Raw genomic sequence first — 15,683 nt, forward strand, 5'->3', positions numbered from 1 at the left:
ATATAAATTCCATCTCAACCAGACTCCCTAATTGAAAATTAATACCATTTTAAAGTTCATCCCATTAACCCTTGCCATATCAGCAAGGTACTGTGATGTGGCACCCCTAAGTGACCTACATCGTTGTTCCATATTTCTTGTGGTCAAGTGTTGTTCCTGCATGGCCATATTAGGCCATTACAACATCTTCCAACTCATCTCTCACCAGTGAGACCCACAACGTATTACACACCAATTATCTCCACCATTTCTTCGTGATATCCGATTTTATGGGATATCTAAGTGTATATAAATTTCCACCTTGGAAAGATTACAGGTCGTTGGATTTCAAATTCACTCTGGTTCCAAATGCATTTGGGTCTGGTCCCACATATATCCCCTTAAAAATAGTCCACCACACGAGGTCCACTTGAAATAGATTACATGAATCCAACTCCATTGAATTTAGTCTCAAGCAAGTATTTCCCCAGTGGGCCCCATGGGGCCCATTAATGATACTCCACATTTTTCACTGAAATTCAAATTTCACATTGGACTTCACACCTACAGTATTCATTGTAGGACCCACTCTAGATAAAATCTATCTGGATTACTTTACATATGGTCCTTGCGCATTAATCCTTCAATCGGCCCCACCCTAGATAACTCTATTATTTTCCAAAATCTGGATTCATAACTTTCTCAAATGTGCACTTACGACAAATTTCTAGATGTTATATCTTTGGATACATCCACCAAAAAAGTGGAATATTTTCATATCCTAGATATCCAGATGAAAAATAAAAGGATGTTCGGCCCTATATACAAAGTTTTTCCCAAGGCCATCCACCTCGAAATGAATTTGGATTTCCACCCAAACTCAGAGAGAAGGAAATTTCAATCAAAATTCCATGAAGTAGGAATTTTACCCTAGAACTCCAAGGGTTCCAAGGATGTGGCTAAAATATTATCATTGTTGTTCAAGGAATTATTACATGAACATGAAAGATACAAGGCCCTATCAAACCCATCCTATATCATATATGGTGCAAAGAGGGGATTGACACCACGAACTAGATTTCACCAAAACACTATAGACCAAGCTACTCAATAAATCTCTATATATCAGCATGATAAGTAGGTTTGCGTCATTCATAGACCAATCATACCACTTTTAAGCTAAGAGACCCATGACACTTGAAGTACCATTGTTTAACACACAACACATAATTCATTCTATCTGTAAGTAAATCAGGCTTAATTTATGGCAATGAATCTTCAAAGACATAAACCTGTTAATGAATGTAATGTTGGTAGTAATTGTTAATGGAATTCTGAGGTAAAAAATGGCCTCAAAAAAAAAAAGTACCAACAAAATTAACTTTAAAAGTGTTGGAAATGATGGGGGTGGGGGGGGGGGGGGTGAATCAACATTTCACTTTTTCTTAGAATGTAGTGTCAATAGCATTAACCAATAACATCACATCAAAGGAACACAAGATATATATATATATATATATATATATATATATATATATATTACAAGGAAATCTACAAATTCCTTGGTTAGCACCACCCTGACAACCTATAGAATAAAAGATATAAAAAAAAAAACTTCATAAGATCTCGCACTAAGGACAATGACCCAATTACAACAATATTCAATCATTCTTATCTTTTTCGAAACATGTTCAAATTCAGATCTATTCCAATAAATATGCCACTGTAACTCTGTTGACGGTGTTGGACCTGCCAACATGTAAGGGGATCTCCCTAGTAGGAAGTCCCAATTAGACCTCAGTTCATTTAGTGTAGGAGTCCTAGTAGTGGGTCGTGCAGTAATGGCTTAACCACAATTTCACACAGAGGCAAGTAAGATGTCTTTGTTGGTAGCAAGGGTGTGACAACTACAGTAAGACAAGGAAGGTGCATGAGAGGTTCTAACACACTGAGGGTGAGGTAAGTGCGCCCCTTAGAAACTTGTGATAACACTCAGCTTAGAAGGGAACACATGAGCAAAGATACTTCACAACATGGAAGGCAAGTTAGCGAGCGATCCAAAGTGATGGTTAAACGAACAACACATTTCAGAAAGATTTGTACATACTTATACAGAATAGTCTATACATGCATGCGTAAGAAAGAAAATACATATATCATTTAGAGTAAACCAGATAGCATAGAATACAATACAACATATGCATGAAATGTGTTAGATCTTGTTATATTAAGAAGTGTAAGTTTTAGTCATACAATACATCCATGTCCAACCACTAGTTCCAATAGTGGAACGTTATAGCCACAACCGCCTGCTCCTCCAAAGAGATGTACTAGCTCTGTGTAGTGGAGAATCCAAGGCTCATTGCAACACTATCCAAGCTCTCTCCAAGATAGTCTTATCAGAAGCTTGGTTGACCAAAATCCTTTACAATGAGTTATGAGGTTCTATTTATAGCAAAGGGTGGGGTGACCCTTGAAATTCCCCTTTGTGATAGTTCATCTATCCTCATGACTCTTCATCTACTCTATGACTGTTACATCCAACTATCGACACTTGAAATTCCACTTGACAAGACGTCACATTACAATGCACATGTGCCCATGTGAGACAAAATGGCTTGAGCAAGCCATGCAAGACATCACTTACACTCGGTCCATTGTGGTGATACCAACTCTTTGAAAGGCTTGTGATTGTGAAGGTGGTGAGCTGATGCCAAGCTTGGTCATCTATGATGGTGTGCATGAGCTCCATGGTGACATCTTGCTGAAGCGAACTCTTGCCTCCATTCTATCCAGGTGCATTGGTATGGCTCCTCCATCCAACTCGTATGCCAACATGTGCATGGTCTTCTTAGGTGTGGTCGAACTAGCAACACACTGATGCATAGTGTTCATGGTGATCTTCCAGTGTGTGTTGGTGGTCATGCACATCAACTATCAACTACATGCTCAACTCCAGATGGGCTTGCTTCTTGTCTTCGCCTTGGTGAGTGTGCTGAATGGGTTGGATTGCCTGTGTGCACACAATGACATGCATACTACTGAATCCCTTGCATTTTATCAACAACACTGCTCACCATGTCTGCTCCATGACGATTGTTGGGATGGATCTTTAACTTGTATGGGCGTAGTTTCATCCATGAGTGAATGTTGTGCCCGATGTTGTACCTGTTCTTGTTGCAACTCATTCTCTTGCCTATGAAACCCTTGTTCTTCCTCCAGTTGTTGCTTGAGCACATGAAACTCTTTCTATGTTTCGTTCTCTGCCTTTGCATGCTCTTAATGTCACGCCGTCACCTCATAGCCTGAGTCTCCAAGGTTTCTTTCACCACATGTGGATATGCTTGAGCTTGCAACTTTGTGGTGAGCTCTAGTATTGCAGCAATGATGCTACAACTCTTGGGACTCCCTACTTTACTTTTATCAACTCGGTAGTTCGTAACAAACTTGGAAGCGACGGTGTTGTATGCACAAGTACTAGCTCTTACTGTAGGCTGTCAATTGATCAACTGGCACAAGTTCGCTAGGAGCTTAAGCCAACTTCTATGAGTTCTCAGAAGAAGATTTTAGCTGTGATGGAAGGAAGCTAACTCAAAAGAGGCTATTCTACTTGAAGAAAGAAGATGAAAACTGAAAAGAAACGCAAACCCTAGCAAACCCTAGTTTTACCCACTAACCCTACTTTTACAAGAGAAAGAGATGAAACTACTGAAAAGGATGCCATTGCATACTGAAAAGGAAAAATGCATGTATTCAAGCTACTTCTGAAGGAAAATGTGGAAAAATCATCTTTTCGTTCTTTTAAGCAATTTTATGCAGAATTATTATGCTTGTGTAAAAACTATTTGTGACTGTGCAGAGGTTTGGCAGCAAAGGGAAATGGAACTGGCTTTTGCAGGAGGTTGGAAAGGTGTGGAGAGGACATAAGGAGTCCCTAGTACCCTTCTGGATATTTCAATTGCGATCAGACTTCGAAAAATTGCTCGCATGAACTTCTACAGGAAGGCTGCAAGGGATCTATAGGAAATTCTACAGGAAGTTCTACAGGAGGAGGCCGAAAGTTATTTTTGAAGTTTTGGAGGAGGGAAAAAGGTGGGAAAAAGAAAATGAAGGTTGGATGAAGGTGTTGGAGGGTCTAGGACTCCGTCAATGAAGTTCAAACATAAAAGAAATGGTTGGATTTTTTCAAGGGTCAAGGAAGCAATTTTGCATAAGAATGCAGAAATTAGGGCAGTTTGGGAAAGTATGGCGAATGAGTGGAGGAAATCTTGAGAAATGGACTGGAGCAGGTTAGGTGATGGAAGAATGATAAGCTGTAGGGGTCTACAAGTGAGCTGCACACTTACTTTTCAAAATTGTCCCAAGCAATAACTAAAAAACAAAGTTTTACCTATTTTAACCTAATTCTGCCCTAAAAACCAGAAAAGTGCTGAACAGAACTTTATGGACAGGAAATTATGCAAGAAAACCATGGAAATTGAACAAGAACAGATCTAAGCATGTAAATACAACTGATATTAACTTCTCCAACTCGAAATCTCTCACTAGCAATTGCATTGGAAAGCAAAAACAATGTTTTGGTGGCAGCAAGAGTGCCTTGGTCTCAATTCATGGTCCCACGGGGGAGAAAGGAGATCAAGGCCTGCTTGGTAGCCTTTTTTTGGATTTTCTTCTATCATTGCAGCAAACTATCTAGTCAACCTGAAACTAGAACAACTATCCTAATCATCAAAAACAGCCTAAGTAACAAAGCAAGATTTAATCTAAACAACAAAAATTATTTCATGAATGTAAGAAAAAACATATAAATACACGAAGGAGGTGCTGGGCACTTGGGTTGGGCCCAACCCCAAGAGCTACATCCCCCTAAGAAAGATCAGTGCTGGTTCAAAGCTGGATTCATCTTCGTTGATAAAAAAATAATAGTTACATCACAAAACTATCTATAGAAAGAGCTTGAAAATGAGCTGAATACAGAGCTGCACTAAAGTCTGAAAATAGACCGTCCAATAGCTAAAATCTAACTAAAATCTGCCTAAAATACTGAGCACTTAAGACATCCTATTTATACAACTGGGGACTCCCAACAATCCTCCTAAAATTAAGGAACTCAGCTTCCTAGAACCGAGATAACAGCAGTCCTACTTGACTTGCTTGGTTGTCCCTTGGAATCATCAGTGTGGGCCTTTGTACTCTGAGTTTCTGATGGAGAATTTGAGGCAAGGGTTCATAAATAAAGGGGACACCCTCCTACAAATCCTCTCCCTTGTTATTCCTCGAATTTAGCTACCAAATGCTCATTAAACCTTTGATTTTGTCTCAAAATTGACCAAAAATCTGCATAAAGCACACATTAGATTTTTTGGCAAAATGACTAACCCAATTCACTCTATTAGCATAAATATAATAAAAAACATGCAATAAACTAATGAGAATGGTGGATTAAGTCGAATTAAGAGGCAAAATGAGACCATATAATTACCCATTTCTAGGGCTCATCATCACCCCCCTACTGAAGGTGTTGCTCATCCTCTGAGCAACTAATCTATCTCTTCATCCTTGATGGCTCTGATGGATTCCCTGACATCCCATGCTCTTGATGTGATATCCTCCTCTTTATCATGGAATCTTACCTTTCTATCCACCTCCTCCCACTGTTGTCTTTCTTCTTCCTCTTTTCCCTCTTCTTTTGTCTTCTCTTCCTTTGTTAGCTTTGCTTGCTCAAGCTTTGTTTTGGTTTCTTCTCATCTTGTTTAGTTGTTGCCTTCTCTACTTTAGTCTTTTTCTTCTCTGGTTTAGTCTTTTTTTCTTTTCTATTCTGGGTTTCTTCCTTTCTATCTGTTGTTTTTCCTTTGTCTGCTATCTCTGATTTTGTTTCTGCTGTCTCTGGTGTTGACTTTTCCTTTGCTTGCTGAGTTTTTGCCTTCTCTGTGGCAGCCTTTTTCTGAGATTTCTTGGGCTTCTTCTTCTCAGCTTTTGTCCTCTTCCTCTTCTCTGCTTGATGCTATTTTCCTTTTAGCAACCTGTCCTAATGGTTTTTCTTCCTTGCTCCAGGGGCGCCCAAGTGGAAGACCTATGATTCTGCTAATAAAATCTAGTGTAAGCTCTAGGGTTAGACCCATGAAATTGACTGTAGCATGTGTTTTGGAATGGGGTCTTAAGGACAGTAGAAATTCTTCAGTCACCTCTTCATCATAACCATGAATTCTAAAGAAAGACATCCAGTTTGCCCTGGTGAAGAGGGCCACCACTTCGAGGTGCTCATGCAATTTGTTGGAGTTCAAAGGATCCTTTCTCATAAAACCTCCTAGCATGGTGTTTAATGGTTTTTGAAAATGCTCAAGTGAAGAAGAAGGCAACAACTTCCAAAACCTGAAACAGAGGGATAGCTGAGTTTTGTTTTTTTTGAAACCAGAGAGGGAATTTTCCCGTGTGCTTTCTCTTCACAACATCAATTTGCAATTTTTCCTTTCTTCAAACTATTTCCAACCTGAATTTGCTTCTCGGTTTTTGGGAAAAATCAATACTTTGACAGAACAGAGAATATATAACACAGTGTTTTTTTCTTTAGAGAGTGGACAGTCTTGCAAATTTGGTTTTTTCATAGGTTGGTTTCTATGGTTGCATCCCTTTTTTCAGAAGAATGTGAGGAAGAGAAAGACAGACTTTGAATGCAGAGAAGAAAACAAAGAGACTATGTAGAACTCAAAAAAAAATATACAGGCAGACTTTTAAGCTTCACTTTCCTTTCTTTCTTGTCCTTGGAGGCATATGTGATCAATTCCCCTTCTGCTCCAAGTTTTGGGAGTTGTATGGGTTGTTGTGGTGTGGCTCCTTGTGATGGCTAGCCTCTTCATTGTTCGGCTGTTTATGGTGCCGGTGTCTTGTGCTTGTACTCTTTCCGTGTTGGCATTGTTGGTTGAGATGCATACATTTAAGAGGGACGTGGACTGTGTTTTTAATCCACCACTTTATATAAATATATCATATGTAGAGCGGTTTCTCGAGCCTACCTCTTTTCAAGCTTCGAATTTGGCAAAAATTTCGAATTTTTCCTCTGCAGAGTTGCTCTCTGGCCTTCCTGTAGAAAGCCTCCTGTAGACGGTGTTTTCTGCTCCTATAGACTGTGTGTTCCGTTCTTGTAGAACCCGATAAGCAGGAGGGTTTTGAAAAATGGCAGAGAATGACTGGTTCACTGCTATGGAGGTGGTATAGAGCTTGTTGCAGCTGCGGGGACGATGATAAAATGGAAACAAAGGTGGTGAGAGTATTTCAAAGAGGAGTTCTTATGGCTGTTTATGGAGACTTCCGGTGATGGAGGGTGAGCTGGCCAAGTCTACGTTGGTCCCATGCAGAACGCTGGTCCCCACTGCAGTGCTATTATGAAACTTCATGTTTTCAGCCTGTTAATCACTTCACATCATTTGCGTTGGAGTTCAAAACATCTACCACTCCCTGTTTTTTAAATTTCCCATGAGTCGACTAGACATGTGTGCTGTAAGATTTCCAGCTGAGCGCTGTAGAAATGGACAAGGCACTGTCTGAACTGGATGAGGGTTGCCAATTACCTAGCCATCGATCTCATTTAATCACAGCCATCTCACTGTCCATGCAGTTTTTAAATTACATTCATGCAACAAAGGAATGGGTTTAGTCACTTACCTGGAAGTCAAATGTGTTTGCTGTGAGGTGTTGTGGCCTTTCCTTCTGCTGCATGCCTTGGTTTCTGTGGATGCGTGATTGTTTGGTTACTGATATGTGGCTAATTTTCTTGTGCAAGTATCCTCTGGCTAGATATAAGCTGCAGGAGTCTGCTTCAACCTTCAGATTTGCACCCTCATGTTGTTGATACTAGATTTTTGTAGGACAACGACTTGTTTTGTCCATAGCTCCCAAACGATAGACTGGATTGACCTGAAATTTTTTGAGCATGTTTCTGTCGTCATTATGCACCTCCCATAGAAAAATTGTGGTCAATGGATGCATGGATTTCGAGAAAAATGGAAAATGGCTAAAGGCGATGGAGGCTGATTTCTCAGAAACCATGCACTGGAATTGGCTAAAATTGCTTGGGCATGTTACTATCACCCATATGCATCTCCCCATGAAATAGGTTTTTAAATGGATGGACGGATATGGAGAAAATACAAAAATGGTTGAAGGTGATGGAGGCTGATTTCTTAAAAACCGTGCACTGGAATTGGTTGAAATTATTTGGGCATGTTGCCATCATCCCTATACAACTCCCCATGAAACAGTTTTTTAAACGGATGCACGGTTTTCGAGTTAGGGAAAAAACAAATTTTTTCTCTATGTATTTCTATATCAGAGCATTCTAGAGTTTTTGCACAATAAGAAAAAATGAGCTTGGGTTGTAATGTAGACTTGGAATTGATGGGAGAGAGGTTTGAAGATTGCAGGGGGATTTATAAACCCTTTATGAAGATTCCCTGTTCTCCAAATTGCTTTTGAAGTCCATTTCTAGCTCTCTGTAATTTCTACAGGAGCTTCCTATAGAAAACACAGTTTTTAGAAAAGAAGAACAGTGAGGTGGAAAGAATGTCAAGAATGATGGAGAAGGGTGAGGGAAGGTAGGATAGGTGCTGTTATTGGTTTCAGAGCTTTCTTGGCACCTGCTGCTATTTCCTGAAGTCCTCTTGCACCCCTGCAATACAACTGTAAATTCATTTTTTTCTTTTTTCTTTTTCTCTTTTTTTTTTTGAAAACAACTAGGGCGCCTCAAGGAGGTTTTCACCCTAATTGCCTACCCTGGGCACCTCCAAGGGATGTTTTCACCCACGGATCTTATTCCCTTTTCCATTTCTCTTCTTTCTAACCCATTGACCGCCTCATGGAGGTTTTCAATCAATAAGCCAATCTAAGGCACCTTCGAGGAGGTTTTCACCTTAGATTTTTATTTTTCTCTTATTTTTCATTTTTTTCCTTTTTTTTTTTTTCTACCCTACCCTACTTGAAAAACAAAAATCCTTTTCAAGTATAAGAATACTTCGAATGGAGCCATGTGCATATCGAGATGATAGAAAAAATGATGTGGAGGCTTGAAATGCATGCTTTGACAGGTATTCGGATTTCAGAGACCAAATGATTTGACTTTGAAGGGATCAAGCATAGTTGAGGAAGAAAGTGATGCTGCACCTTAGTGACCATTTGGAACCATATCTCAATATAGTTGTGATGTCCTTGGCCTTTCTACTGATCTGGATCATTCTTCTTGTCTTCTTCTACCGTGACCTTCATATCTTCTTCTTTTTGCTGATTCTTCTCTTGAATACATGGAGCATAGTAGCCATGACGGAGCTCTCTCGATCTATGATTTTGTTGTCTTTTCTTTATCAAGTGCAGCCAATGGTTCTTTGACCTTCTCTTTTTCATCTTCTTCTGCTGGATGTGGTCCTTCAATGATATCAATATAATCTCTTTTTTCAATACTCTTCCTGAGCTATGGTGAATATCATTGAGCTCAAGAGGAGTTGTTTGGAAGTGTTGTACCTCAGCTTTGTAATTGGGTTGAGCTACTCCAATGTGCGGGTTTGGAAATGGTGGTTCCCCACTATATACTTGTTGGGCCTGTCTATTGTTCAGGTTCGGGTTCAGCTAGGTAGGGATTTGGGGTTGCCTTGGTGGAGTAGGAGGCAATGATTGAGTAGGTGGTGGAGGAAAAAGAGTGGGAGGAGTGTTGTACTGGGGCCTCCACCCCTGATGAGGTATATTCCACTGAGGTTGTGGCTGAGCATAGGAGTGAAATGAATGAGTAGCTGGTTGAGCATGATATTGAGGAGGATATGACCAAGGAGGAGGTGTGGACTAGGAAGGATGAGCAGGGGGACCCCAAGAAGGTATGAATGTGACTTGGTTGGGGTTGTAGTATGCCTGAGATGTCCCTTGCATCCCCTGCTAGTATGGTCTTGGTCCATGTGGCCTCCTTTGGTTCATGAAATAGAGTGGTTCAGTGGTGCCTTTGGCCCTCTGATATGCAGCTTTAATTCCGGGCAAGGAAGGGCACTAGTTCGTAGGATGGTCTTTTTCACAGACAAAACAAACTTCTATGGAGTGTAATGGACATTCGTTCCTAGGATGCTTTCTAGTGCACCTGGGACAAAAGATGGCCAAAGCCCTCTCGGCTTCCTCTTGCTTCCTTTGGATCCACAAGGTATCCATTTGCATGGCAAGCATCTACCTCATCTTGCTCTTGAAATCTTCCATCAGATTTTCACATTCACCTCTAAGGGATGAGTTGGAAGAAAAGGTACTGCTCCCAACATTTCTGTTTTCAACCATGGGCTCCAGAGGAATGTTTTCTTCTTTTTCTCCCTTATAGGTTCTTCAAATATGTCTTTTTGTCCACCTAAGGGTTCGTATTGATCACAACCATTGAAGAAGAAAGAAGGTTGGATGTGTGAAGCAGTGGGGTGTTTGGCAAAATTTTTCCTGAATTATCTCTATTCCTACGAGGCATGAAAGGAAATCTTTTTGGGTGATTTTTGTGTTTCTTTTTCTGCTTGTACCTGCAAAAACTGAATTGGATTGAACAACAAATTGCAACTAACTAAAATCTATCTTGCTGAAATGAAAATGTATAATTGAAATGAAAGCAAGAAAGGACTAATCTATTTCGCTGAAATAAAATTGTAGAATTGAAATGAAAGCAGGAAAGAACTAATCTATTTTGCTGAAATGAAATCGCAGAATTGAAATGAAAGCAAGAAATAGCTAATCTACGCTTGCTGAAATGAAATTGCAGAATTGAAATGAAAGCAGGAAATTTCTAATCTACTTTTGCAGAATTGAAATTACAGAATTGAAATGAAACAACTTCTCTATTCTTGCTGAAATAAACTACTTAGCAGAAGGTTGCAGTAGAAAATAGAAGAAAAGCAGTAATCACAAAATACTCTGATGCTTCCCCAACAACAACGCCAAAAATATGGTGAGATCCAGTATTGCAGCAATGATGCTGCAACTCCTGGGACTCCCTACTTTACTTTTATCAACCCGGTAGTTCGTAACAAACTTGGAAGCGACGGTGCTGTATGCACAAGTACTAGCTCTTATTGCAGGCTGTCACTTGATCAACTGGCACAAGTTCGCTAGGAGCTTAAGACAACTTCTATGAGTTCTCAGAAGAAGCTAACTCAAAAGGGGCTATTCTACTTGCAGAAAGAAGATGAAAACTGAAAGGAAACACAAACTCTAGCAAACCCTAGTTTTACCCACTAACCCTACTTTTACAATAGAAAGAGATGAAACTACTGAAATGGATGCTATTGACTACTGAAAAGGAAAAATGCATGTATTCAAGTTGCTTCTGAAGGAAAATGTGGAAAAATCATCTTTTCGTTCTTTTGAGCAATTTTATGCAGAATTATTATGCTTGTGTTTTAACTATTTGTGACTATGCAGAGCTTTGGCGGAAAAGGGAAATGGAGCTGGCTTTTGCAGGAGGTTGGAAAGGTGTGGAGAGGACCTAAGGAGTCCCTAGTACCCTTCTGGAGATTTCCATTGCGATCAGATTTTGAAAAATCGCTCGCATGAACTTCTCCAGGAAGGCTGCAGGGGATATATAGGAAATTCTACAGGAAGTTCTACAAGAGGAGGCTGAAAGTGATTTTTGAAGGTTTGGAGGAGGAAAAATGGTGGGAAAAAGAAAATGAAGGTTGTATGAAGGTGTTGGAGGGTCTAGGACTCTATAAATGAAGTTCAAACATGAAAGAGATGGTTGGACTTGTTCAAGGGTCAGGGAAGCAATTTTGCATAAGAATGCAGAAATTAGGGCAGTTTGGGAAAGTATGGCGAATGAGTGGAGGAAATCTTGAGAAATGGACTGGAGCAGGTTGTGTGATGGAAGAATGATAATATGGAGGGGTCTACAAGTGAGCTACACACTTACTTTTCAAAACTGTCCCAAGCAATAACTAAAAAACAGAGTTTTACCTATTTTAACCTAATTCTGCCTTAGAAACCAGAAGAGTGCTAAACAGAACTTTATGGACAGGAAATTATGTAAGAAAACCATGGAAATTGAACAAGAACAGATCTAAGCATGTAAATACAACTGATATTAACTTCTCCAGCTTGAAATCTCTCACTAGCAATTGCATTGGAAAGAAAAAACAGTGTTTTGGTGGCAGCAAGAGTGCCTTGGTCTCAATTCATGGTCACACGGGGGGAGAAAGGAGATCAAGGCCTGCTTGGTAGCCTTTTTGTGGATTTTCTTCTATCATTGCAGCAAACTATCTAATCAACCTGAAACTAGAACAACTATTCTAATCATCAAAATCAGCCTAAGTAACAAAGCAAGATTTAATCTAAACAATAGAAATTATTTCATGAATGCAAGAAAAAAACATATAAATACATGAAGGAGGTGTTGGGCACTTAGGTTGGGCCCAAACCCAAGAGCTACAGCCCCCTAAGAAAGATTAGTGCTGGTTCAAAGCTGGATTCATCTTCATTGATAAAAAAATAATAGTTACATCACAAAACTATCCATAGAAAGAGCTCGAAAATGAGCTGAATACAGAGCTGCACTAAAGTGCGAAAACAGACTGTCCAATAGCTAAAATCTAACTAAAATCTGCCTAAACCACTGAGCACTTAAGCCCTCCTATTTATACAACTAGGGACTCCCAACAGTCCTCCTAAAATTAAGAAACTCGGCTTCCTAGAACTGAAGATAATAGCAGTCCTACTTGACTTGCTCGGCTGCCCCTTGGAATCATCAATGTGGGCCTTTGTACTCCACATTTCTAATGGAGAATTCGAGGTAATGGTTCATAAACGAAGGGGACACCCTCCTACAAATCCTCTTCCTTGTTATTCCTCGAATTTGGCTGCCAAATGCTCGTTAAACTTTTGATTTTGTCTCAAAATTGACCAAAAATATGCATAAAGCACACATTAGACTTTTTTGGAAAATGACTAACCCAATTCACTCTATTAGCATAAATATAATAAAAAACATGCAATAAAATAATGAGAATGGTGGATTAAGTCAAATTAAGAGGCAAAATGAGCCCATGTAATTAGCCATTTTTGGGGCTCATCACTTTGTTCCACCTCTGTGTTTTCAACAACCTTCCTCTTGCATTTGTTGCATCTGATATGCTACCTTCAGCTGTTGTTCATGATGCTGCTCGCTGTGATGTTGCTTCCATCATATCTTGATGTCCTTTTCTATGAAAAACTTGATGTCTTTGTGGGTAGGCAAGTCCATAGACACTTGATCGACTGCATCCCCAAGTGTGCTCTGAATGGTGTCTCCGACTCAGCTCTCTTGGAAACCATTGTACCTATACTGCTAAGAGGTAGATGAACAACTGCAATACCTAGAGACGTGGCAACACTCATGGAAAGCAATTTGTTAGTCGAAAACCAAAATGGACATGAGAACTGAATTAAAACATACCTATGTGACTGATCATCAAGGTCGCGGAATTTCGATGAGGAGGTCGGAAGACTGAGTGCCAAAACTAAGAAAGGCATAGTCTAGGCTACTGGGAGGCTAACTAACTACTGGAACTGCACAATGCATAGTCTAGTCTAGCTGCTGACTGCTGGAATTGTGCAATGCACAATCTTAGCTAGCAATGGTTGCAGGCTAAGTGATTGCATTACACAATTTTTTGTGGCAGAAGTCACTATCCCTCTGAATTGCGTAATGCAATACTGGAGGATAGTCACTAGGTAGAAATACACATTTCCTGAGAGGAAGATAGAGCCTTCCCTCTCAAGATTGCACAATGTTGTCTTGGTGAGGCAAAGTCTGGGCCAAGGCTGCCCAGACTCACCAACGGGCAACTGAAAGTGAGAGTGAATGTGGATGCATGGTGATGTTGAGTGTAAAAATAAGTGAATGATTATGCATGCAAACGGTGAATGAAAGATTCAGAAAATGGAACAACATGCATGTGAGTGAGGCGAGTTGCCGAATCAATGACTGTTTGTGAAAAACAGTTTCATGCATGCGAAAATAATGAGATGTTAATGAAAACTGAAATGGTGTTGGTACAAGCTAATATGTATCAAAACGACAACAAGCACTCACTGAAATGAAGAAGACAACATTCATATGAAGCGAAACACAAAATGCGCCAGAAATGCAACACAAGACATGGAAAGCGGGCTTACCCTAAAGCAACTAAGCTGAATGTGCCGACAGCTCCTAGATGTGATGTGGGATGTCAGAGCTGCAAGGTTGATTTGAGGAATGAGCTTTGTAGCATTTGGTTGATGAGTTTTGATAAAATAGAGGTTGTGACGTGCATGCCACAAATCTAGGGAAAGTAACACTTGGTGGCAGGCTTCTGAAAAGATCCTTGCATGTAACCTCCAATTGCCAAAAATAGATCCCTGAAACAAGGGATTTCTTTGCATGATTCCTTGGGAGAAGCATCACATGCATGTAAGTTTATTTTGCTTGGTCCCAGAGGAAACCAATCAATTCAACTACACATGCAAGAGGCTGCTTAACTGTTGGGAGAAAATGCGCATTTCTGACTGGGATTTGGGCCGGTTTCTCTAAATATTTGTGCAATTTATCGGCAGAGAAGTTGAATTCTGCCTGGATTTGCACAAATTCTAGGTTGAGCAGCCCAATTGGGAAGGATTACGCAATTTTCTAGGTGAAGCTTGCTCAACAGAATTAAGCAATTTTGGGGCCCGGCAGGCTTCCAGTCAAGATTGCACAATTTTTGGAGCGAAGGCAAGTTGCCCTCCAAATTTCACAAATTCTTGAAGGAGATGCTCAACCTATTACTGGACCAAGTCTGGATGAACATCTTGTGAGGGGAATGCATCAAGGTTTGATCAACAGGCTATCTTTCTGCAAGAAAATCACTGGAGCTTGTGTACTTGACGAAGCAAGACATGTTGCTGTGAAAGGTTGGTAGGGAGGCTCCAAAATGAAGCTAAGGAAAAATTTTGGAGGGTGGTTATAGCCGCTACAACACTTGGCGACACACTGGTAGAACTCCAGCTCTCTGAATGGACCTTTTTTGTGAAAAACAAGTCTAACACCTCCAGAAGTATTGTTTAGTTCTCAGTTCATCTTAGTTTCCACACTTGCTTGATTGTAAGATGTAGCATCTTCCATGCTCTTGGTTGATTTACACACATTCCCATCCAAGTCAACATAGTTGTTTTGATTGGGGTTGAGGGGTATATTGGTGCACAAGTAGTATAGTCATCAAAGTCTTAGTTTCATCTCTGCTGTTGCTCCACTGCCAGTAGGCTTGGACAATACCCCGACAGAGTCACATAGGAACACAAGCATGGCTTCGCTTTCGGCGAGCCTGGTTAGTACCCCAACGGAGTTACTCGCATGACCTCTCTATGCAGGAGGCCTTTCTCTTCTTCTGCCTTATTCATTTTTCATTTTTTCAATTTTTTTTTCACTTTCTCATTTTTTCATTTTTCATATTCATAATTGTGCATAGCACTTATTCATTTCAGAGGCAGAAGAGGGATCCTGACTTATTGAGAGCATAAGAGGTTATTCCTGCAAAGAAGTAGTTTATTATACTTCTGATGTGCCTATTAAGGTTTTCCCCCTCACCTTACTCTACTTGATTGAGCTGACAAGGATTAACCCAAAAACAACCGACTAGAGTAGGTGATACTAGTTAGCGTGCAAGCATTCTGTTTTCACCAAGGTTCACTTTGAACCGTATGTATTTTCCATTGAT

This window comes from Pinus tabuliformis, chromosome 5_2 (genome assembly GCF_031772625.1).
Source record: "Pinus tabuliformis cultivar Carrire ecotype Pingquan chromosome 5_2, CPIR1, whole genome shotgun sequence".
Classification (NCBI taxonomy): domain Eukaryota; kingdom Viridiplantae; phylum Streptophyta; class Pinopsida; order Pinales; family Pinaceae; genus Pinus; species Pinus tabuliformis.